At 41.9% G+C, this 22,806-nt stretch overlaps 1 long non-coding RNA gene across 1 annotated transcript; it reads left to right on the top strand.

Annotated features, from left to right (window-relative positions):
• The first annotated feature begins 18,349 nt into the window (after window positions 1–18,349).
• Window positions 18,350–20,050, top strand: LOC133558841 (uncharacterized). The gene is made up of 2 exons (XR_009808029.1): window positions 18,350–18,423; window positions 19,602–20,050. It is a non-coding gene; the product is annotated as an uncharacterized LOC133558841 (long non-coding RNA).
• The last annotated feature ends 2,756 nt before the right edge of the window (window positions 20,051–22,806 follow it).

The following is a 22,806-nucleotide window of genomic DNA, read 5'->3' as shown; positions in this document are numbered from 1 at the left end:
TCCTTTTGTCTCGCTTTCTGGGTCAAGGCCTAATTGATTTCCTGATTAGTCGTCCATCAACCTAAATCAGCAACCTGCTTCCACACCTGCGCCAGGCGTGTGATCTCCTCCTTGAAGGACCCATTAATGGCGAACAGCTCGGAAAAGTGCTATTAGTATCATAGTGAACTCGTGTTTCCATTCAAAGTTAATTTTGACGGCGTTTTCCTCCCAGGGACCGCGGCGCTCGTGATTATTCGTCTGTCAGGCACAAAGCTCTCAATTAACGCATTCATTTTGTTTTTCATTTGCTGTCATCAGGGGAAATTTGCGCTAACGCCGGAACTTAGACGGCGAACATGCAGACGGGTGGCCGGTGTCAGCGGCGCCGCCTCATTTTTGCGCAACGTAAACGCCACGCCGCCGCAATTATCTCCTCGGGAAGCACAATGTGGCCATCATTTCCCCAGACTGCGTAATTATCTCTTCGCCGGGTGACAAACTTGTCGTAGAACTTTATCAAACGGACGCTTTACTCAGTCTCAGCCGGCTAACGAGTGGCTGCTAATTATGGCGCCGTTGAACAAAGCCCAGGGTGTACCCCGCCTTCCGCCCGATTGTAGCTGAGATAGGCGCCAGCGCCCCCCGCAACCCCGAAAGGGAATAAGCGGTAGAAAATGGATGGATGGATGAACAAAGCCGCTGTTGAGCTAGTTAGCGAGCTAGGGGATCAGATTGATGCGCATCGCTACTTTTTTGCCCCAAAACAACATAAACTTTGTAACGTCTGGTTGGCATAGCGATGCTGGGTTCGTTCTTCCAAGGATGCGTCGGCAAGAACACAGCAAAAGGTAAGAAATAAATATTTATTAAACTCAAAAACAGACTACAACATAAACACTGGTGCTAATAGAAAAACGTAAACAATTGGCGCTAGCAAGGAGGCTAGGAATAATAAACGGAAAAACACTAAACTAGGCACGAAGGCACAAAATGGAAAACAAAACATTCAGCATGAGAGCTAAGAATAAGCAATAAACGTAGCATGAAAGCTAGCGAGTAATAATGAACAATAGCAGTCTTCACTTGTTGCATACAAGCAAATTAGGAACCCAGAATGAAGAACAAAAAGGGGCGAGCTTAAATAAGGGAGGTGATTACACGAAACAGGTGTGGGTAGACAGCAAGGGGCAGGTGAACTAAAGAGCTACCATGGTGACAGACTAAACAGGAAATAAGGATGTCGAACTACAAAATGTGATACGGAAAAGAATCAAAACTACAAAATGGAACGATCCGAGCAGCGGATCGCAAAAAACTTGACATTTTAAATAAATAAATAATGAATATCAAGACCATTAAAAAAAAAACTACTCAAGCTTTAAAGTAGTCTTGCAACGAGGGTTGTTCACCCAGGATGCAAACGGACCACTCTGGACAGGACGTGCGGGTAGGAGCATGGTTTAGTGTGTGCCAAAACAGAAAACAAGCCGACGGAACAACGTGCCGATCGCACTCCGAGCTAAACCTACCACCTAGCATAGGCAAAAGACAAGGAATACTCGCTTAGCTTGTTGCATGAAGCAGACAATGAAGCTAGGCCGACTGACCGGCAAAGGCAGGAATTAAATAGTCCCTCTGATTAGTGCTTGGAAAACAGGTGAGCGTCCCGAGCACCAATCAGAGACAGGTGGAAACAATAAGCAACCATGGTCACTAAAAACAAACAAGGGTGCACAAAAACAGGAACTAAGGGAGTCCAAAACTAACAGTATATAACAAAAACATGATCCCGGCCACGGATCATGACAATTTGAGTGTGACTAATAAAAACACCGTATTTTTCAGACTATAAGGCGCACTTAAAATCCTTTAATTTTCTCAAAAATCGAGTACAATAATTCTATAATAATAAATCTGGTTGTGTTTACCGACCTCAAAGCTATTTTATTTGGTACATGGTGTAATGATAGGTGTGACTAGTAGATGGCAGTCACACATAAGAGATACGTGTAAACTGCAATATGACGCCAGTACACAACACCAAAACTTTGAATGTTGTATTGAAAATAAAGAACATTACACACAGCACTCAAAAATCTGTCAAAATGTTTTACTACGACTTTGGAGCCGCACGGCTGGATGGATAGTCGGCCCATTGCAGCTACCAGAGTCAGAGATACAAGTGTTACTATGGTGTGTGTATAAGGACTGCAAAATGGCACCCATTAACAGACATATTATCCGGAGTTTTGTTTAGCAATATGTGGGGCGGTTTAGCTCGGTTGGTAGAGCGGCCGTGCCAACAACTTGAGGGTTGCAGGTTCGATTCCCGCTTCCGCCATCCTAGTCATTGCCGTTGTGTCCTTGAGCAAGACACTTTACCCACTTGCTCCCAGTGCCACCCACACTGGTTTGAATGTAACTTAGATATTGGGTTTCACTATGTAAAGCGCTTTGAGTCACTAGAGAAAAAGCGCTATATAAATATAATTCACTTCACTTCAATTATGCAAAAGCGAAATTTTCTTACCTTATGATACCTGCTGATGTGTGAATTTGAAATCTGCATAATTCCTGAAAATTTACGCAGGTCCGCCACTGTAGTCTGTGCCGACACCGTAGTCGATAAGCTTCTTCTTCTTCACTATCTTCTTGTCATGGGACATTCATCCTCTACTATTGCCATTTCTGATAAAAAGTAGTGTAAAGTTCTAACTTATATCTCGCTACGGAAGCACTAAAAACTACCAGTGTAGTGAGTTTACGGTCGGACAGTTTGTCACGGGACACATTTCCGACGTTGTTGCACTAGTGAGCCACGGATGAGGAGATGCTGCTTCGTTATTGATTGAAGTAAAGTCTGAATGTTATTAAAACAGTTAGATCCATCTTTTGACACTTCTTCTACTCCTGTCCTTGCACGCTACACGGCTACAACAAAGATGACGGGAGAAGACGCTGTCAAAGCTGAGCCACGTAAATAAGACCGCCCACAAAACGGCGCATACTGAAGCGACTGTCAAAAAGTGACTTGAAGATGATCTGTAGAACATATATTCTATCCAACATTTTGCCTAAAGAACCACCATTACATGTTATGTTGACCACAAAAAAGTGTTTTACATTTAGAAAAAAAATCATAATATGACCCTTTAATGCACATTATAATCCGGTGCGCCTTTTGTATGAAAAAAAACCTGAATAGACCCACTCATCGGCAGTGCGCCTTATAATCTGGTGTTCCCTTTGGCCCAGAAAACACAGTAATTAAAATCTGGACCGCACAGGGTGAGCAGAACATCTACGCAGCAAAAAAGAGCTCACAAAATATGAACTAAAAAGACTAGATTTTAGGACAAAAATAGTAGTGAAATTATCTGTCTATGCAGCTAGATTTTTACATGATAAGACATAGGTTAAGATGTGTACATCTAGAAATTAGCAAGACTTTTAAACTAGACATAAGTATTTTATTCTGAAAAAAATATTCAACATGCAATTCTTACATTTTCCGGACTGAGAGTGCACCGATACACAAGCCGCACCCACTAAATTTCATAATTAAAGCATTTTTTTTTTTCATATATTAGCTGCACCGGACCGCAGATATTTACATTGTGAAGTGAGTTATTTGCACCAAAATGTTTTGTAAAGGTTTATTTACATATTTTAATTGTTTCCAATGGGTGTCTGTAACGTGGCAGTAAAATGCATGATCAAACAAAACAGAAGTCATCGTCATGCACCCACTAGCTGCGGAAGCTAGCTCTCTAATCAGTTAAACAGACTCAATAACTTCACGGTGACGTTTTGGTGAATTTACACCAAACAACAATACAAAAAGAATGGCATAGCAATTTAATAATACTTACACAGACACTAGTAAACTAACTTTTTTCCCCCCATATGTTAGCCGCACTATAAGACATAACAGACTATAAGCCGCAGATAAATACATTGTGAAAATAGTTATTTACATAGAAATGTTTTAAAAATGCTTATTTACATACCCGAATTGTTTACAAATGGTGCCTGTAACAGGGCAGTAAAACGGCTGATCAAATTTAACAGAAGTCATCGTCATGGAGCCACGAGCTGCGGAAGCGAGTGCTCCAATCAGCTAAATAGACTCAAATCCATGAACTGACCTAAAACATCTGCTTGTAACTTTGATTTCTGAGACCAACGCTTTCAAGTTTTAATCACTATGTTGATTCACAGTTACAATCAAATGAAAGGACAGTTATGTTTATCTAAAAAAATAGAATAAAAAATAAAAAATTATTTTTTAGGCTTTTTTGTGAACGGTCCAATTTTGCTGCAGCATTTTCTAAAAGTTGCGGGAAAATCCCCCCCCGCGCTGATGCAGGGAGGCATGTGTCATGGACCCACTAGCTGCACAAATCAGCTAAACAGACTCAATAACTCCACTGTGATGTTTTGATGAATTCACTGAGGAATTTGTGAAACTGAAACAAAACAAAAGCATGCCATTGTAAGTTAATAATACTAACACAGACACTCGTAAAAGTGTTAGCATATTAGCTCATGCTAACTCCTACAGACATCACACATGGGACGGTTGACTAAGTATAAATTGTTTTAGTTGTAATGTAAAACTTACAAACGTTGCTTGGCGTGATGAATAAAGAATCCATATGAGCAGAACCGCTATGGACGACTAGAAGAGCGAATGGCACTTCTACTTCCAGTTTAAAACTTTAAAATGCAGGTAGGAAGTCACATTAATAATACTAACACAGACACTCGTAAACGTGTTAGCATATTAGCTTGCGCTAACTCCTACAGACATCACACATGGGACGGTTGACTAAGTATAAATTGTTTTAGTTGTATTGTAAAACATACAAACGTTGCTTGGCGTGATGAATAAAGAATCCATATGAGCAGAACCGCAGGTAGGAATTCACATTCACCCAGCAGCACCTGCCGTGAGCGAACTTGTCCGAAAAAATTGCGCTATTACACAAATAAAAACACATTTAGGTATCTTTACAAGTTTTTAATGAAAACCACTTGCATTATGGCCGTCAGCGAAGAAAAATCCATATATTAGCCACACTGGTTTATAGGCCGCAGAATTCAAAGCATAGTATATCAAATTAATCAATTAGATTACTCGTTACTAGAAAAACTACCGGCAATAGTAAGTATAAAATGTACATATTTTGTTTGGTGTGTCTGAAAGTATTGTTTGCTCTCGGCTCCGGTCAATGCTGATCCATTTTGGGCGGTAACTTGATACAAGCGACTAGGGCTGTGAATCTTTGGGTGTCCTACGATTCGATTTAATATTGATTATTGGGGTCACGAATCGATAATATATCGATTTCTTCGATTCGATTCTCGATTCAAAAACGATATTTTTCCGATTCGAAACGATTCTGTATTCATTCAATACATAGGATTTCAGCAGGATCTACCCCAGTCTGCTGACATGCAAGCAGAGTAGTAGATTTAAAAAAAAGAAAGCTTTTATGTTTTATGTTTTATCAACTGATTGCAATAATGTAAATTTGTTTTAACTATTAAACGAACCAAAAATATTACTTATTTTATTTTTGTGAAAATATTGGACAGTGTGTTGTCAAGCTTATGAGATGCGATGCAAGTGTAAGCCACTGTGACACTTTATTTTTATTTGTTATAAATGTCTAATGATAATGTCAATGAGGGATTTTTAATCACAGCTATACTGAAATTATAACTAATATTGATACTATTGTTGATAATATTAATTTTTGTTTCACTACTTTTGGTTTGTTCTGTGTCGTGTTTGTGTCTCCTCTCAATTGCTCTGTTTATTGCAGTTCTGAGTGTTGCTGGGTCAGGTTTGGTTTTGGAATTGGATTGCATTGTTATGGTATTGCTGTGTAGTGGTTTGTTGAATTGATAAAAAAAAAAAAAACGATTTAAAAAAATTGAGAATCGATTCTGAATCGCACAACGCAATTGATTCGATTCGTATTCGAATAGATTTTTACCCACACCCCTACAAGCGACTGACGCTGACGTATTAAAACCAAGTTACAATTATTATACTTACGGCATAATTCCCCCAAGTGGAGCCGTCATTGAATCGTTCAGCTTTCCAGTCTGGTTGGGACTTCTCCAGCCTCATGACATCATCCGATGTGAGCCCCCCCTCCCCTGGCAGATGTGTGCGTCCGAAGCACTCAAAACGGCTATCATGTTTCCAAAACAATGTTTTCAAAAGGAGCAAATGGCCGCAGCGAGCTGCAGAAAGCGGCCGACGCCTAATTAAAATTGTGGCGCTTTGCAACAAAGCGCCCCCCCCCCCCCCCCAGAGTGGTCTGTTTTGCGGGCGCTGTGTAAACAAATAGTGTTTAATTTTACATGAGTATTTGCCTGGCGCCGCGTCATTAATAAGCCAGACTTGCTCATCGGACTGTAAATGGCTGGCTTCATGTATAAAATATGAGAGGAATGCTTAGCTGAAGAGGACCAGAATGGGTCCTCAGGTGGAATTTATGGCGCACGTCAACACCTGGACTTAATGGCGTTACATTCTAGCGCCGCTACCTGATGACACGATGGAGTACTTTGGTGTTTTTCCAAACAGTCTGGAGTCCATTACGGGCCTTCTTCCTCGACTTCAATCACAGCTTATGAGATTGTTCTAGAGCAGGGGTCTCAGACACACGGCCCGCGGGCCTATTTCGGCCCGCAAGACGTAATTTTGCGGCCCCCACCTTAATATGAAAGTTTATTGTTAGTGCTCCTCACGAGTTTTAAATGACACTAGACTACGTTGTGTGTGGAGCTGGAGGAATCTACCAATCAAGGTGTGGCATATGCATACTTGCCAACCCTGAGACCTCCGATTTCAGGAGGTGGGGGTGGGGGCGTGGTCGGGGAATGGGGCGGGGGCGTGGTTGGGGTGCGTGGTTGGGGCAGGGGGGCGTGGTTAAGAGGGGAGGAACATATTTACATCTACAATTCACAAACTCTAGTATTTCATATATATATATATATATATATATATATATATATATATATATATATATATATATATATGTATGTATGTATGTATGTGTGGGAAAAATCACAAGACTACTTCATCTCTACAGAACTGTTTCATGAGGGGTTCCCTCAATCATCAGATGATTGAAAAAAATAAATAAATAAATAAAATAAATAAATAAAAAAATCTCCTGATGATTGAGGGAACCCCTCATGAAACAGTTCTGTAGAGATGAAGTAGTCTTGTGATTTTTCCCACACACACATATTGCGCTCTACCATGGTATCGAGCACTATTCTCTCGATAATCCAATCAAGACATACATATATATATATATATATATATATATATGAAATACTTGACTTCCAGTGAATTCTAGCTATATATATATTTATTTTATTATACATATAAATAAAAGAAATAGTTGAATTTCAGACGGCACCTATCAAATACACAGTAATAAAAACACAGTTGTTCTACTAACTGTACTGTGCTTGCTGGTTACTAAAAAACAACAACAACAACACTTACCTTTCACTATTAGAATAACTTTTGTTCTGCCATTTGCGTACTGACGACAGTCACTTGCCGTCAGGTGCGCAACACCACATAAATCGTTGGCCAATCAAAAAGCAACCCCATAACGCTATAGCCAACATTCACCAGGAGATGGCGACAGACAACATAGAATCACTCTGTTACAGACGGCGTCGCCATTGCTGTAACTTCCTCTTTCTTCTGCTTCGTCTCCTTGTGTGTGGAGTTTTTTATTCATTAAAATCCGTAGATGTTGTAACGTGATTGGGCAGGCAAGCTGTTTATATAGGGGGAAAGCGGACGTGAAAACAGGCTGTCCCCACTCAGGTTCGCATGGAGCTGGAGGAGGTGTGGCCTCCAGCTTCGCTGAATTTCGGGAGATTTTCGGGAGAAAATTTCTTCTGGGAGGTTTCCGGGAGAGCCGCTGAATTTCGGGAGTCTCCCAGAAAATCCGGGAGGGCTGGCAAGAATGGGTATATGGCCCTCGACTGTATTGAAGGCGTGCCTTGATGGCACTGCCTTAAGCGTCCACTACAACTTTTCGTCTAGCCCACTTTTTCTCCATACAAACAGCGTGCCGGCACTCTGTAGGACACCTTGTATCGCGCATGATATCAATCAATCAATGTTTACTTATATAGCCCTAAATCACTAGTGTCTCAAAGGGCTGCACAAACCACCACGACATCCTCGGTAGGCCCACATAAGGGCAAGGAAAACTCACACCCAGTGGGACATCGGTGACAATAATGACCCAGTGGGACGTCGGTGACAATGATGACTATGAGAACCTTAGAGAGGAGGAAAGCAATGGATGTCGAGCGGGTCTAACATGATACTGTGAAAGTTCAATCCACAATGGATCCAACACAGTCGCGAGAGTCCAGTCCAAAGCGGATCCAACACGGCAGCGAGAGTCCCGTTCACAGCGGAGCCAGCAGGAAACCATCCCAAGCGGAGGCGGATCAGCAGCGCAGAGATGTCCCCAGCCGATACACAGGCAAGCAGTACATGGCCACCGGATCGGACCGGACCCCCTCCACAAGGGAGAGTGGGACATAGAAGAAAAAGAAAAGAAACGGCAGATCAACTGGTCTAAAAAGGGAGTCTATTTAAAGGCTAGAGTATACAAATGAGTTTTAAGGTGAGACTGAAATGCTTCTATTGAGGTGGCCTCTCAAACTTTTACCGGGAGGGCATTCCAGAGTACTGGAGCCCGAAATGAAAACGCTCTATAGCCCGCAGACTTTTTTTGGGCTTTGGGAATCACTAATAAGCCGGAGTCCTTTGAACGCAGATTTCTTGCCGGGACATATGGTACAATACAATCGGCACAAACAAGTAAACACGCTGCAGGACTGCTTGCATCACACGTGATATCACACACAAGTAAACACTGCAGGACTGCTTGCATCGCACAGGATATCACACGCAAACAAACACATTGCAGGACTGCTTGCATCGCACAAGATGTCATAGACAAGTAAACGCTCTGCAGGACTGCTTGCATCGCACATGATATCACACATGAGTAAACGTGCTGCAGGACTGCTTGCATTGCACATGATATCACATAAGTAAACGCGCTGCAGCACTGCTTGTATCGCACATGATATCATACACAAGTAAACATGCAGCAGAACTGCTTCTATTCCAAATGATATCACACACAAACAAACGCGTTGCAGGACTGCTTGCATCGCACATGATGTCAGACAAATAAACGCTCTGCAGGACCGCTTGCATCGCACATGATAGCACACACAAACAAACACGCTACAGGACTGCTTGCATCACAAGTAATATCACACACAAGTAAACACGCTACAGAACTGCATGCATCATACATGATATCACACACAAACACTACAGGACTGCTTGCATCGCACATGAGATCACAAACAAACAAACACGCTGCAGGACTGCTTGCATCGCACATGATATCACACATGAGTAAACGTGCTGCAGGACTGCTTGCATTGCACAAGATATCACACAAGTAAACGCGCTGCAGCACTGCTTGTATCGCACATGATATCACACACAAGTGAACATGCAGCAGAACTGCTTGTATTGCACATGATATCACACACAAACAAACACGTTGCAGGGCTGCTTGCATCGCACATGATGTCATAGACAAGTAAACGCTCTGCAGGACCGCTTGCATCGCACATGATATCACACATGAGTAAACGTGCTGCAGGACTGCTTGCATTGCACATGATATCACACAAGTAAACGCGCTGCAGCACTGCTTGTATCGCACATGATATCATACACAAGTAAACATGCAGCAGAACTGCTTCTATTCCAAATGATATCACACACAAACAAACGCGTTGCAGGACTGCTTGCATCGCACATGATGTCAGACAAATAAACGCTCTGCAGGACCGCTTGCATCGCACATGATATCACACACACAAGTAAACGCGCTGCAGGACTGCTTTCATCGCACATGATAGCACACACAAACAAACACGCTACAGGACTGCTTGCATCACAAGTAATATCACACACAAGTAAACACGCTACAGAACTGCATGCATCATACATGATATCACACACAAACACTACAGGACTTCTTGCATCGCACATGAGATCACAAACAAACAAACACGCTGCAGGACTGCTTGCATCGCACATGATATCACACATGAGTAAACGTGCTGCAGGACTGCTTGCATTGCACAAGATATCACACAAGTAAACGCGCTGCAGCACTGCTTGTATCGCACATGATATCACACACAAGTGAACATGCAGCAGAACTGCTTGTATTGCACATGATATCACACACAAACAAACACGTTGCAGGACTGCTTGCATCGCACATGATGTCATAGACAAGTAAACACTCTGCAGGACCGCTTGCATCGCACATGATATCACACACAAGTAAACGCGCTGCAGGACTGCTTTCATCGCACATGATATCACACACAAACAAACACGCTACAGGACTGCTTGCATCACAAGTAATATCACACACAAGTAAACACGCTACAGGACTGCTTGCATCACACAAAAGTAAACACGCTACAGAACTGCATGCATCACCCATGATATCACACACAAACACTACAGGACTGCTTGCATCGCACATGATATCACAAAGAAACAAACACGTTGCAGGACTGCTTGCATCGAACATGATATCACACACAAGTAAACATTGTACAGGACTGCTTGCATCACACGTGATATCACACACAAGTAAACACTATACAAGATTGCTTGTATCGCACATGATATCACACACAAGTAAACATGCAGCAGAACTGCTTGTATTGCACATGATATCACACACAAACACGTTGCAGGATTGCTTGCATCGCGTATGGTGTCATAGACAAGTAAATACTCTGCAGGACTGCTTGCATCGCACATGATATCACACACACGAGTAAACGTGCTGCAGGACTGCTTGCATTGCACATATCACACGAGTAAACGTGCTGCAGGACTGCTTGCATCGCACATGATACCACACAAGTAAACATGCTACAGGACTAATTGCATCACATGTGATATCACACAGAAGTAAACACTGCAGAACTGCTTGCATCGCACATGATATCACACACAAACACGTTGCAGGACTGCTTGCATCGCACATGATGTCACAGACAAGTAAACACTCTACAGATCTGCTTGTATCGTACATTATATCACACACACACAAGTAAACACGCTGCAGGACTGCTTGTGTCGCACATGATATCACACACAAGTAAACACTGCAGCACTGCTTGCATCACATGCGATATGACACACAAACACGTTGCAGGACTGCTTGCATCACACATGATGTCATAGACAAGTAAACACTCTGCAGGGCTGCTTGTATCGCACATTATATCACACACACAAGTCAACACGCTACATGACTAATTGCATCACACGTGATATCACACACAAACATGTTGCAGGACTGCTTGCATCGCACATGATGTCATAGACAAGTAAACACTCTGAAGGACTCCTTGTATGGCATATGATATCACACACAAGTAAACACTCTACAGCAGGGGTCACCAACCTTTTTGAAACCAAGAGCTACTTCTTGGGTACTGATTATTGCAAACGGCTACCAGTTTAATATAAATTGCCAGAAATAGCCAATTTGCTGAATTTAACTTTAATAAATAAATCTATATATATAAAAAAAAATGGGTATTTCTGTTTGTCATTCCGTCGTACATTTTTTTTTCCTTTTACGGAAAGTTTTTTTTAGAGAATAAATGATGAAAAAAACACTTAATTGAACGGTTTAAAAGAGGAGAAAAAACGAAAAAAATTCAAATTAAATTTTGAAACATAGTTTATCTTCAATTTCGACTCTTGAACATTCAAAATTGAACCGTAAAAAATGAAGAGAAAAACTAGTTAATTCGAATCTTTTTGAAAAAATTCAAAAATAATTTATGGAACCTCATTAGTAATTTTTCCAAATTAAGATTAATTTTAAAATTTTGATGACATGTTTTAAATAGGTTAAAATCCAATCTGCACTTTGTTAGAATATATAACAAATTGGAAAAGCTATATTTCGAACAAAGACAAAACATTATTTCTTCTAGATTTTCCAGAACAAAAAATTTAAAAGAAATTCAAAAGACTTTGAAATAAGATTTAAATTTGATTCTATAGATTTTTAGATTTGCCAGAATATTTTCTTTGAATTTTAATCATAATAAGTTTGAAGAAATATTTCACAAACATTCTTCGTCGAAAAAACAGAAGCTAAAATGAAGAATTAAATTAAAATGTCTTTATTATTCTTTACAATAAAAAAACACTTTTACTTGAACATTGATTTAAATTGTCAGGAAAGAAGCGGGAGGAATTTATAAGGTAAAAATGTGTTTGAAAATCCTAAAATCATTTTTAAGATTGTATTTTTTCTCTAAAATTGTCTTTCTGAAAGTTATAAGAAGCAAAGTAAAAAAATAAATGAATTTATTTAAACAACTGAACACCAAGTCTTTAAAATATTTTCTTGGATTTTCAAATTCTATTTGAGTTTGTCTCTCTTAGAATTAAAAATGTCGAGCAAAGTGAGACCAGCTTGCTAGTAAATAAATACATTTAAAAAAATAGAGGCAGCTCGCTGGTAAGTGCTGCTATTTGAGCTATTTTTAGAACAGGCCAGCAGGGGACTCATCTGGTCCTTACGGGTTCCTGGTGCCCACGGGCACCGCGTTGGTGACCCCTGCTCTACAGGATTGCTTGCATCGCATCGCACATGATATGTACACTGTGGTGGCCTCTGCGGTGTTCCACGCCATCGTCCGCTGGAGTGGAGGGAGCATGGCCAGAGACAGGAGCAGACCCAAGAAAGCAACCAAGAGAGCCGACTCCACTCTCGGCCGCCAACCAACTCTCGGCCAGTGTCCAGTCCGCATGGACACCCACAAACATGAACACAAAACAACGAAGATGGCGATGAGCCGATGGAGAGGAAGGGGTGGCACTTTCGTGACCTCTGTGGTGCTTTTTTTGTGGACTTCTGGATCTGCCTTCCGGGGGCCTTTTGGCCATGGAGACCAGCTGCTGGGTGTCTGCCACACCGGAGTCGGTTTGGAGGGACTGGAGGAGATGCGGATGAGGGGACAGGGCTGCAGAGCTAGCACTGAGCGCTGGGACGGAGAGGCTTCGCGGTGTCTTGGCTGGGTGAGCAGGTGTCGGACACCTCAGTCTCCTTGGACGTATCCTCGTTCATCCATGCGGACTGGACACTGGCCGAGTGTGGAGTCGGGTGTCTTGGTTGCTTTGTAGGGTCTGCTCCTGTCTCTGGCCATGCTCCCTCCACCCCAGCGGACAATGGCGTGGAACACCACAGAGGCCACCACAGTGGATATGTTTCTTTTACTTTTTATTCATAGCTGTATGTAGAAGTGTCTGGTTGTATCTGCTGCTTTAATGTCTTTAATGTCCTCTGTGTTCTTTGATGTTTCCCTCTTACACAAATGTAAGAGGGATGTGTACTATAACTATGAGTTGTTTTTTTCCCTTGGCCTCAGTCTGGACCCCCTCTCCAGGGCCCAGGCTAAGACCGATTTTTTTATTTTATTTTAATCTTCTATCCCCCCGCCCCCTTTGTTTACCTGTATCTCATCTTTTTTGTAAGGGGCGCTGGAAGCCGGCAGACCCGTCAGCGATCCTATTCTGTTTCCCTCTAATGTTTGTTTGATCTTGAATGGGATTGTGCTAAAAAATTTAATTTTCCTGAAGGAACTCTCCTGATGGAATAAATAAAGTAATATCTAATCTAATCTCGAATCTAATCTAATCACTAAATCAGCGGCTCTCAACATGTGGATGATTCATGTTTGCATGTCATCTGGCCAATGACTGAACAGGTCCCTGTCAAGATCACACCTATTATTGCCACAGGCAGACGTCGCTGGCATTAATTTCTGGATGGCTCTGTCCCAGCGTGGGTCAGTCCCGTTGTGACCTCTCCACGCAGCGCACCACTGTAAGCCTGCTTGTAAATAAAGCAGACGAGGAAGATGGGCAGAGATGATGTCCTAATTGAGAGACGCGGTGAAATGGTTGTAGGGTGTTTTCATTTCATGGTTCACTCCACATCCTCCTCAACATCGCACACACACACACACACACACACACACACACACACACACACTATACTCTGTGGCTTGCATCATGAATAAATTGAATACGCTCTCACTAAGCTACTAAATAGTGCCGGGGTGTCACGCCACAGTGAGCCGAGTGAGTTCATTTCTAATTGTTGCTCGGTGCCGCCGCGTGCGGCTAAAACACAAATATTGACACTGCGATGTTGCAAGCAAAACATACAAGTCGAGGTACAGGCTCTGAGCGACAATTACACAACGCTTGTGAATGATTCATGTTCATATAACACCGCTTGGTAATTAAAAAAACATGTATGCCCAATAAATAAATAAATACAGGCAATATATTTAAAGGCCTACTGAAAGCCACTACTACCAACCACGCAGTCTGAGAGTTTTTATATCAATGATGACATTTTAACATTGCAACACATGCCAATACGGCCGGGTTAGTTTACTAAATTGCAATTTTAAATTTTGCGCTGAACTATCCTGCTGAAACGTCGCGGTATGATAAGGTGTGCGCGTGACGTCATGCATTTTGTTCCAGCACCGTTCCCAGCTATAAGTCGTGTTTTTTCATCGCATAATTCCACAGTATTCTGGTCATCTGTGTTGCTGAATCTTTTGCAATTTGTTCAATGAATAATGGAGACGTCAAAGAAGAAAGCTGTAGGTGGGAAGCGGTGTATTGCGGCCGCCTTTAGCAACACAAACACGGCCGGTGTTTCATTGTTCACATTCCCGAAAGATGACGGTGAAGCTTTACTATGGAACAGAGCGATCAAGCGATCACGGTTTGATTGGACCACACACTAAGTACAGTGTATTATGCAGAGATCATTTAGAAAGATCGTGTTTCCAAGAGGGTCCCTTGCGAAGAGCAGAGATTGGCATCGCCGCCACCCGTCAACTGGTGCTGAAGACAGGTGCGGGGCCGACCTTCAGGTTGTACAGGTACGACCATATAATCTCACTAAAACACTAGTAACACAATAAGCAGATAAGGGATTTTCCAGAATTATCCTGATAAATTTGTCTAATAACATTTGAATCGCTCCCACTGTATGGTCTGTTTTTTTTCTAGTCCTTCACTCTCACTTTCCTCATCCACAAATCTTTCATCCTCGCTCAAATTAATGGGGAAATCGTAGCTTTCTCGGTCAGAATCGCTCTCGCTGCTGGTGGCCATGATTGTAAACAATGTTCAGATGTGAGGCGCTCCACAACCTGTGATGTCACACGCACATTGTCTGCTACTTCCGGTACAGGCAAGGCTTTTTTATTAGCACCAAAAGTTGCGAACTTTATCGTCGATGTTCTCTACTAAATAACTTTCAGCAAAAATATGGCAATATCGCGAAAGGATCAAGTATGACACATAGAATGGACCTGCTATCCCCGTTTAAATAAGAAAATCTCATTTCAGTAGGCCTTTAATGAATTTAAACAAGGCATCGCAAATGCATAAAGTCGACATACAATACTAAACTTTAACACATGCAACCTAAAATATCTGAGATTTATTCCGAAACGACGTACAAAAATGGCCATGAGTGCACAAACAGACACAAGCAGGTCGCATTGATGACATCTTTTAGAATCTCTCGGTTCTCTTTTACCTTAGCATTGTGGACACTGATGTTGAGTCGCCGCTGTTCATCCCGAGCAAAGTCTATCCTCGCCATCCCAAACGTTTTTAGCGCAATCTAGCTTTGAATAAGAGCGGCCGACTGCTCGTGTTTGGTGAGGGTTCTTTGCGAATTCTTTAGGTCACCAAATCCCATTTGAGTCCACACAGTTCCACAGGTTGAAAAAAGAAGACAAGGAAAGCAGAAAAGGCGTTTTTTTGCAGAACATCCACATAGCCAGTCTTTTCACGTCTACCACTCTGTTTGGAAAGAGCGAGTAACTTTCCGTCCTGCTGATTGAAACAAACCATTGAGCTCCGGCGTTGGTCTTCTTTTAGTAATTATCTCTTGCTTCGCTTGAAAGGCCACTTTAGAAAACTGTTTAAGTGCTGAAATTTACATGCATAACTTTCTCTGACTTTTTAGGACGTCTTATTCTGTCTCATTTTGTCCACCAAACTATTAACGTTGTGCATGAATACACAAAGGTGAGTTTTTTAGATGTTGTTGACTTTAGTGGAGTGCTAATCAGACATATTTGGTCGCTGCATGACTGCAAGCTAATCGAGGCTAACATGCTATTTAGGCTATCTATATGTACATATTGCATCATTATGCCTCATTTGTAGCTATATTTGAGCTAGTTTAGTTTCCTGTAAGTCAGGTCTCAGAAATGCGGCCCGGGGGCCAATTCGGCCTGCGAGACGTTATTTTGCGGCCTCCACCTTAATATGATAGTTTAATGTTAGTGCGGCCCGAAAGTTTTATATGAATGGCGCTTGACAGCATTGTGTTATATGGGTCCAAAATGGCTCTTTCAGCGTTCTGGGTTGTCTACCCCTGCATTAGTGGAAAAGCGGCAAACGGGTGAAAGCGAAAGAGACTTTGCCATGGAGACGAGGGTTTTCTTACGTGCCTGGCTGTCACACCGCGACACCTGTCCATTAGTAATAACAGTCCTCAATAACCTGGAGCAATTTAAACAGTTATGTGATTTTGTATGTTTAATTTGCATTGCCTCAAACGATGAACTCTGAATATATATTTCTATATGACACCGGACAACACTCCGAGAGGCGTCACTTTCTTGCGCTCGCTATGCCGGTACTTTCCCGGCTATTATCCCCCGACCGCCGTGTTGCTGTAGGGAGGAAAAGCGGAACGACACACATTGTGGAATTAACATTATTCTCCGTGCGTCGGCTAAATACAAATATATTCCATGACCCCAAACATGTCTTTTTCAAAGCCTGCAGTGAAGAAAGAGGTTAGAGATGAGCAAAGACAATTCCAGGAAAAGTGGAATACAATTTGAAACATCATTATACAACTAGACATGCTGAGGAGTATGCAACAATTTTTTAAAGAAATCTTTTCTTGCGGCCCGGCCTCACCCAGACTCTGCATCCAGTGGCCCCAGGTAAATTCAGTTTGAAACCCCTGCTTTAAGTCTTCGTAATTCAATCTATATCTCACGACACACTATCTATATGTAATATGGCTTTTCATTTTTTGCGGCTCCAGACAGATTTGTTTTTGTATTTTTGGTCCAATATGGCTCTTTCAACATTTTGAGTTGCCGAGCCCTACCCTAGTGGTACGTGGGCTTCACCTAGTGGTACGTCAAATAATACTATAGTACTACATACTATTGTATTGTTTTTATACGGTATTTCTTGTCAAAAAGGTTTTCTTTTCAAAAGGTATGTTAAAATGGGCTTGTTTTAAATTGTTTTTAATTCTCTTCAATGGGCAACACTGTTTTGTAATACAACTATTTTAAAGTTAAACTACCCATGATTGTCTCACACACACACACACACACACACACACACACACACACACACACACACACACACACACACACACACTAGTGGTGGCGAAATTATTCTCTGCATTTGAACCATTATCCTTGATCACCCACTGGGAGGTGAGGGGAGCAGTGAGCAGCAGCGGTGGCCACGCCCAAGAATCATTTAACTCGTACCTCAAGGAATTATCATATTTTCCTACATAGACATAGGTTTAGCATGCCATGATGTGGATGCACTGTATAATTTCTACACCATTTATTATTAAGAATGCACAGTTTTATCCAAATGAAGTGATTTTCTTGGTAATTTTTAAACAAAATACTTCAAAATAAGGCTAATTACCACCTTAAATCTGGCGTCTGGTACTAAAATATGCAGCAAAGAGAGTAATGCATCGGATGCGGAATGTGGAATGTACGAAAATCACCAAAGTGCACTTCCATTAGATGCAACCGAGTGAAAAAAGACAAACAATGTGGATTTTTCACTTTTTTCCTTCATTTGAATGCAGGCCCTCCATGAAGCTGGGGGTTAATCATATGAATATTTCAGCAGACATCCATTAATTTGGTTGTAGCGCTGCCAGCTTACCCGATATAACCCGTCCGCCTGTTCCCGGCGTATACTTCAGTGCCCATCTGAAGATACCCAGAAACGCACTTAAGGAGAAGACGGGAGTTCATTGGCCTGGACGGTCCGATCATTTGAGGCGGGGAGGAGGAGGAGGAGGTGGGCGGGGGTTGCATTGTTGTGCTGGTGCAATGTCACATCCGCCTCTACAAGGACGAGCGCCGTGCAGAGAAGACGGAGTGAAAATGAACGACAAGGGGGAAGTAACTTCTTATGTGAGCTTTATTTAGTGTGTGTGTTATGGCGGGGTTCGGTGTTTGATCCCCGGCTGTAAAATGGATTATCTGGTGGCAGGCGGGTGAAGGGATGGCAGTGGGGGAGGCGTCCCCATGAGGAGATCTTGTCTTAAGAGGCTCTCTATGGTTGGGGCTAATGCTCACTTTGTCACCCAAACAGGGCGGGAAAGCTAATCAATAGCCTTTGATAGCGACTGTTAAGAGTTGTAACAAGCTTCTTCCTCACGCCGGGCTGCTCGGCTTGAAGAAAGGAGGCCGTCAAAAGAGGCCGTCAGGGTCGCCAGCAGTGCAGAAATAGGGTGCTTCAAAGCAGTGTTTCCCGTTGTTGGGTCGCCAGCGCCCTCAAGAGGACCGCCAGCTGTGGTCCGTATGGGCCGCTACATTATCCCGTTGTAATACACTTTGAATCAATCAATCAAACTTTATTTATAAAGCTTTTTTCACACTTTAAAGAAATGCAACACAAAAATACAACATACACACATATGCAAATATATGGACAAATGATAGCATGTCTGAGTACAGAGGAGCCAGGTGAGTAAACACTATCACAGGAGCCATCTGCACCAGGAGGTCATCAGACCGTGGCCACCAGGACCCTGACACAAAAGCGCCCCCACAAGCACGGCCGATAATCCCTGAGGTAGATGGCTCATCCGAGGAACGTTGGAAAATAAAAATAATAAAACTTGTAAAATAGTAAGGACCATGTGTAGAGATAAAGGACAAACTACAAGTAAGACATATGAAGATTAATAGGAAAAAATAAAACATATATATATATATTTATATATATATATAGTAAATAAATATAAAATAAAATACAATCTTGCATAAATAATAGGATAAAAAGTAAAATACAAATGGCTTCAATAAAATAATTAATATCTGGTAAAAAACAAATCAAAAAGGTGGGTCTACTTTCCCACCACTCGTGGAAGTAATGACAATATCAAACAAACAGAAGAAATATGGAGCTAAAGTTGTAGAGGAGTTTCTTAAGCGCAAAAAATATGACTAAAGTGGTGAAGCTGCATTTTAATTTGCACTTTAATTTTATCGACTGTTCAGTTAAGAAACATATTTATTGTTAATTACGTTTGTTCTAGCATGTACATTTATTATTCCTGAGTTTTTGTAAATCCCTTTTCGTGCAGTTATAAAGCCCTTCATTGTCAACTGTGGAGAGGCGGAGCCGACGAGCCGACAGCGGGACAGGGCAAATGGTTGTCCTGACCAAGATGGCGGCCAGGAGGCGGGGCATGCAGCAGAGCGGAGAGGCGGGGCACGCCTGGAGAGACACTGCAGCCGTCAGCGTCAGGTGCGTACACAACACACCTGCGCTCAATCATTACATCTTCTGCTGCAGCATAAAAAGGGCGAGGGAGGCGCAATCGTGGCAGAAGTAGGAGAGGAACAACCCGACAACAACGACCACGAGAGCGACGAGATCGACCAAGAGAAAGATGAGCCCCCGCAGCAGACGCAGCCCCCGGACACCGAAAGGTGTGCCGCGACGACCAGGAAGAGCCAGCAAGCCAGAAATTGGGGCGACAGACTGGCAAGACATAATGTTTGTTGAAAGAATAAACACGAGTCAAACCTGCTACGATGCGTCTTGTATCGATCGGCACTGCACCCCACACGATGACGGCAGGAAACCCGTCACATCAACATTTGATGGTTTTAATTGCATATTTATGCAAATTACATACAGATCAGTACAGAAGGAACACCGTTAGACTCAGGTCATTTGCGACCATAGCCAGAATAATTTTGAGGAATGTTTTTTTCCTCGTATATAATATACATCTGGACCATATATGTTCAAAGATATCCATCCATCCATCCATTTTCTACCGCTTGTCTCTTTTTTGGGGTCGTGGGGGGTGCTGGAGCCTATCTCAGCTGCGTTCGGGTGGAAAGAGGGGTACACCCTGGACAAGTCGCCACCTCATCACAGTGCCAACACAGATAAACAGACAAAATTCACACTCACATTCACACACTAGGGCCAATTTAGTGTTGCCAATCAACCTATACCAAGGTGCATGTCTTTGGAGGTGGGAGGAAGCCGGAGTACCCGGAGGGAACCCACGCATGCACTGGGAGAACATGCAAACTCCACACAGAAAGATGCCGAGCCCGGGATTGAACTCAGGACCTTCGTATTGTGAGGCACATGCACTAACCCTTGTTTCATCTTGCTGCCCTTGTTAAAAGATATGTTTTAAATAAATATATTTTGTTGGTGATATATTTTATTGAGTTTCATTAACTTATACATACTTGTCAAACATACCCATACCCTATACTCCGGACTATAGAGCGGACCCCCAAAATTTTAGAAGGTTTGAATCTCCAGAAAAAAAGCGCTATATAAATATAATTCACTTCACCCAAGTTATGACTGTAAGATGGGAGCTCAGGGAAGATGAATCACACAAACTACAGACACCAATTATTAGTAGTCCAGGAAGCCGATATTTGGCGCCAATATTCAATTAGAGTAAAAGTTATTTAAACACGAATATCGTATTAACCACATTACAGAGCGCACTGTAATACACACTTTCCATAAATTATCCATACTGGATTATAAACCGCAGATATATTACATTGTAAAATTAGTTATTTAAACAGAAATATTATGTAAATGTTTATTTACATACCTTAATTGTTTCCAAACAGTGTTTGTAATACAGCAGTAAAATGGCTGATCAAACAAAACAGAAGTCATCGTCATGGACCCACCAGCTGCAGAAGCTAAATCTCCAATCCGCTAAACAGACTCAATAACTCCACGGTGATGTTTTGGTGAATTTACGAAACTGAACCAAAAAGAATGTCTTTGTAAGTTAAAAATACTAACACACACACTCGTAAACATGTTTGCATATTAGCTAATGCTCTTCATGCTAGCTTCATACCATTATGTCAGCATGTACAAATGTGCATGAAAACGCTCCTACAGATGTCACACATGGAACAGTTTAGTAAGTAAGAATTGTTCCACTTATGTTGGAAAACTTAGGTGGCGACTTGTCCAGGGTGTACGCCGCCTTCCTCCCGATTGTAGCTTAGATAGGCACCAGCGCCCCCCGCGACCCCAAAGGGAATAAGCGGTAGGAAATGGATGGATAGATGGAAAACTTACAAATCTTGCTGGAGTGATGAATGAAAAATCCATATTAGTAAAAACGCTATGGATGGCAAAAACACGGAACAGCATTTGTACTTCCGTTTGAAAGCTGTAAACAGAAGGGCACTGCAAAACCTGCAGTGAGCGAACTTGTCCAAAACATTAACACACCATTTTTAGTTCTACTGCTTGGCTTCTCTTAAAACTATTTGCATTATGGCAGTCAGCGACGAAAAATCCATAAACCAGCCGCGGTATTTAAAGCGTAGGAAGAAAGTAGCAATTTACAGTCCGAATTGTAGGGTCCTTCTCTATGACTTTAGCTCCAGTCTTCTGTTTGTTTGAGATTGTCATTACTGCCACAAGTGGTGACAAAGTGTATTAAAACCGAGTATCGCTGCAGCCCATACGGACCACAACTGAGAAACAGGCATTTTTTTGCCGGCCCTATGGTTAAGAAACACCAGCCTACAGTATAGCCTATTATTCAGCTGTAAACTGGCAGCCTAGTTTTGCACAAATAAACATATCAGATGCGTATCTGACATAAAAATCTAAACAGGACACCCCTAATGATTGTTCTGGATCGTATTTAATGTTTTTAGGTCGTTTCTTTCTAATTCACTTGTTCAATTCAAAGCCGCCGCTCTCTAAATTGAACCCCCGCTTTGACGACTCAAATAGGCGTGATTAACACAATGTGGAACTTTGATAATTACAGGCTGAGGAAGATTGCTCATTGAAGAGAAGAGGAAATAATGAGAGCCTCATCAGGCTGCAATGTGTCCTCTAATCTAATACCAAAACTCACTTTTCTCCCAAACAACAAAAAAAATGATGCCTTGTATCTGTTTTAGGACGACTTCGGAGAAAGTGCACTCTTTGGTTAAATGCAGAGGTGTCCACATACATATATATACATATATATATACCTATATATATATATATATATATATATATATATATATATATATATATATACATATATATATATTTATCAGTTCATGAATGAGTATATCCGTTCGGCCACCGTGTTCAATGGAGAAGTCTGATCTACAAAATTTGCAGGCAGCATTCTCCTTCCCCTTCGAGCTGTCCTGGATGAACTGAAATTATTTTTTCCAATAATTTTGGAACATGCAAGCGTACTTCTTCTTCTTACTCGTCATCGCCATGTCTCTTCTTTGCTCTTCTGCTTCGTGTCTGTAATGTGTTTGGAC

Source organism: Nerophis ophidion, linkage group LG09 (assembly GCF_033978795.1).
Source record: "Nerophis ophidion isolate RoL-2023_Sa linkage group LG09, RoL_Noph_v1.0, whole genome shotgun sequence".
NCBI lineage: Eukaryota > Metazoa > Chordata > Actinopteri > Syngnathiformes > Syngnathidae > Nerophis > Nerophis ophidion.
This window is presented reverse-complemented; position numbering and strand designations above follow the sequence as displayed.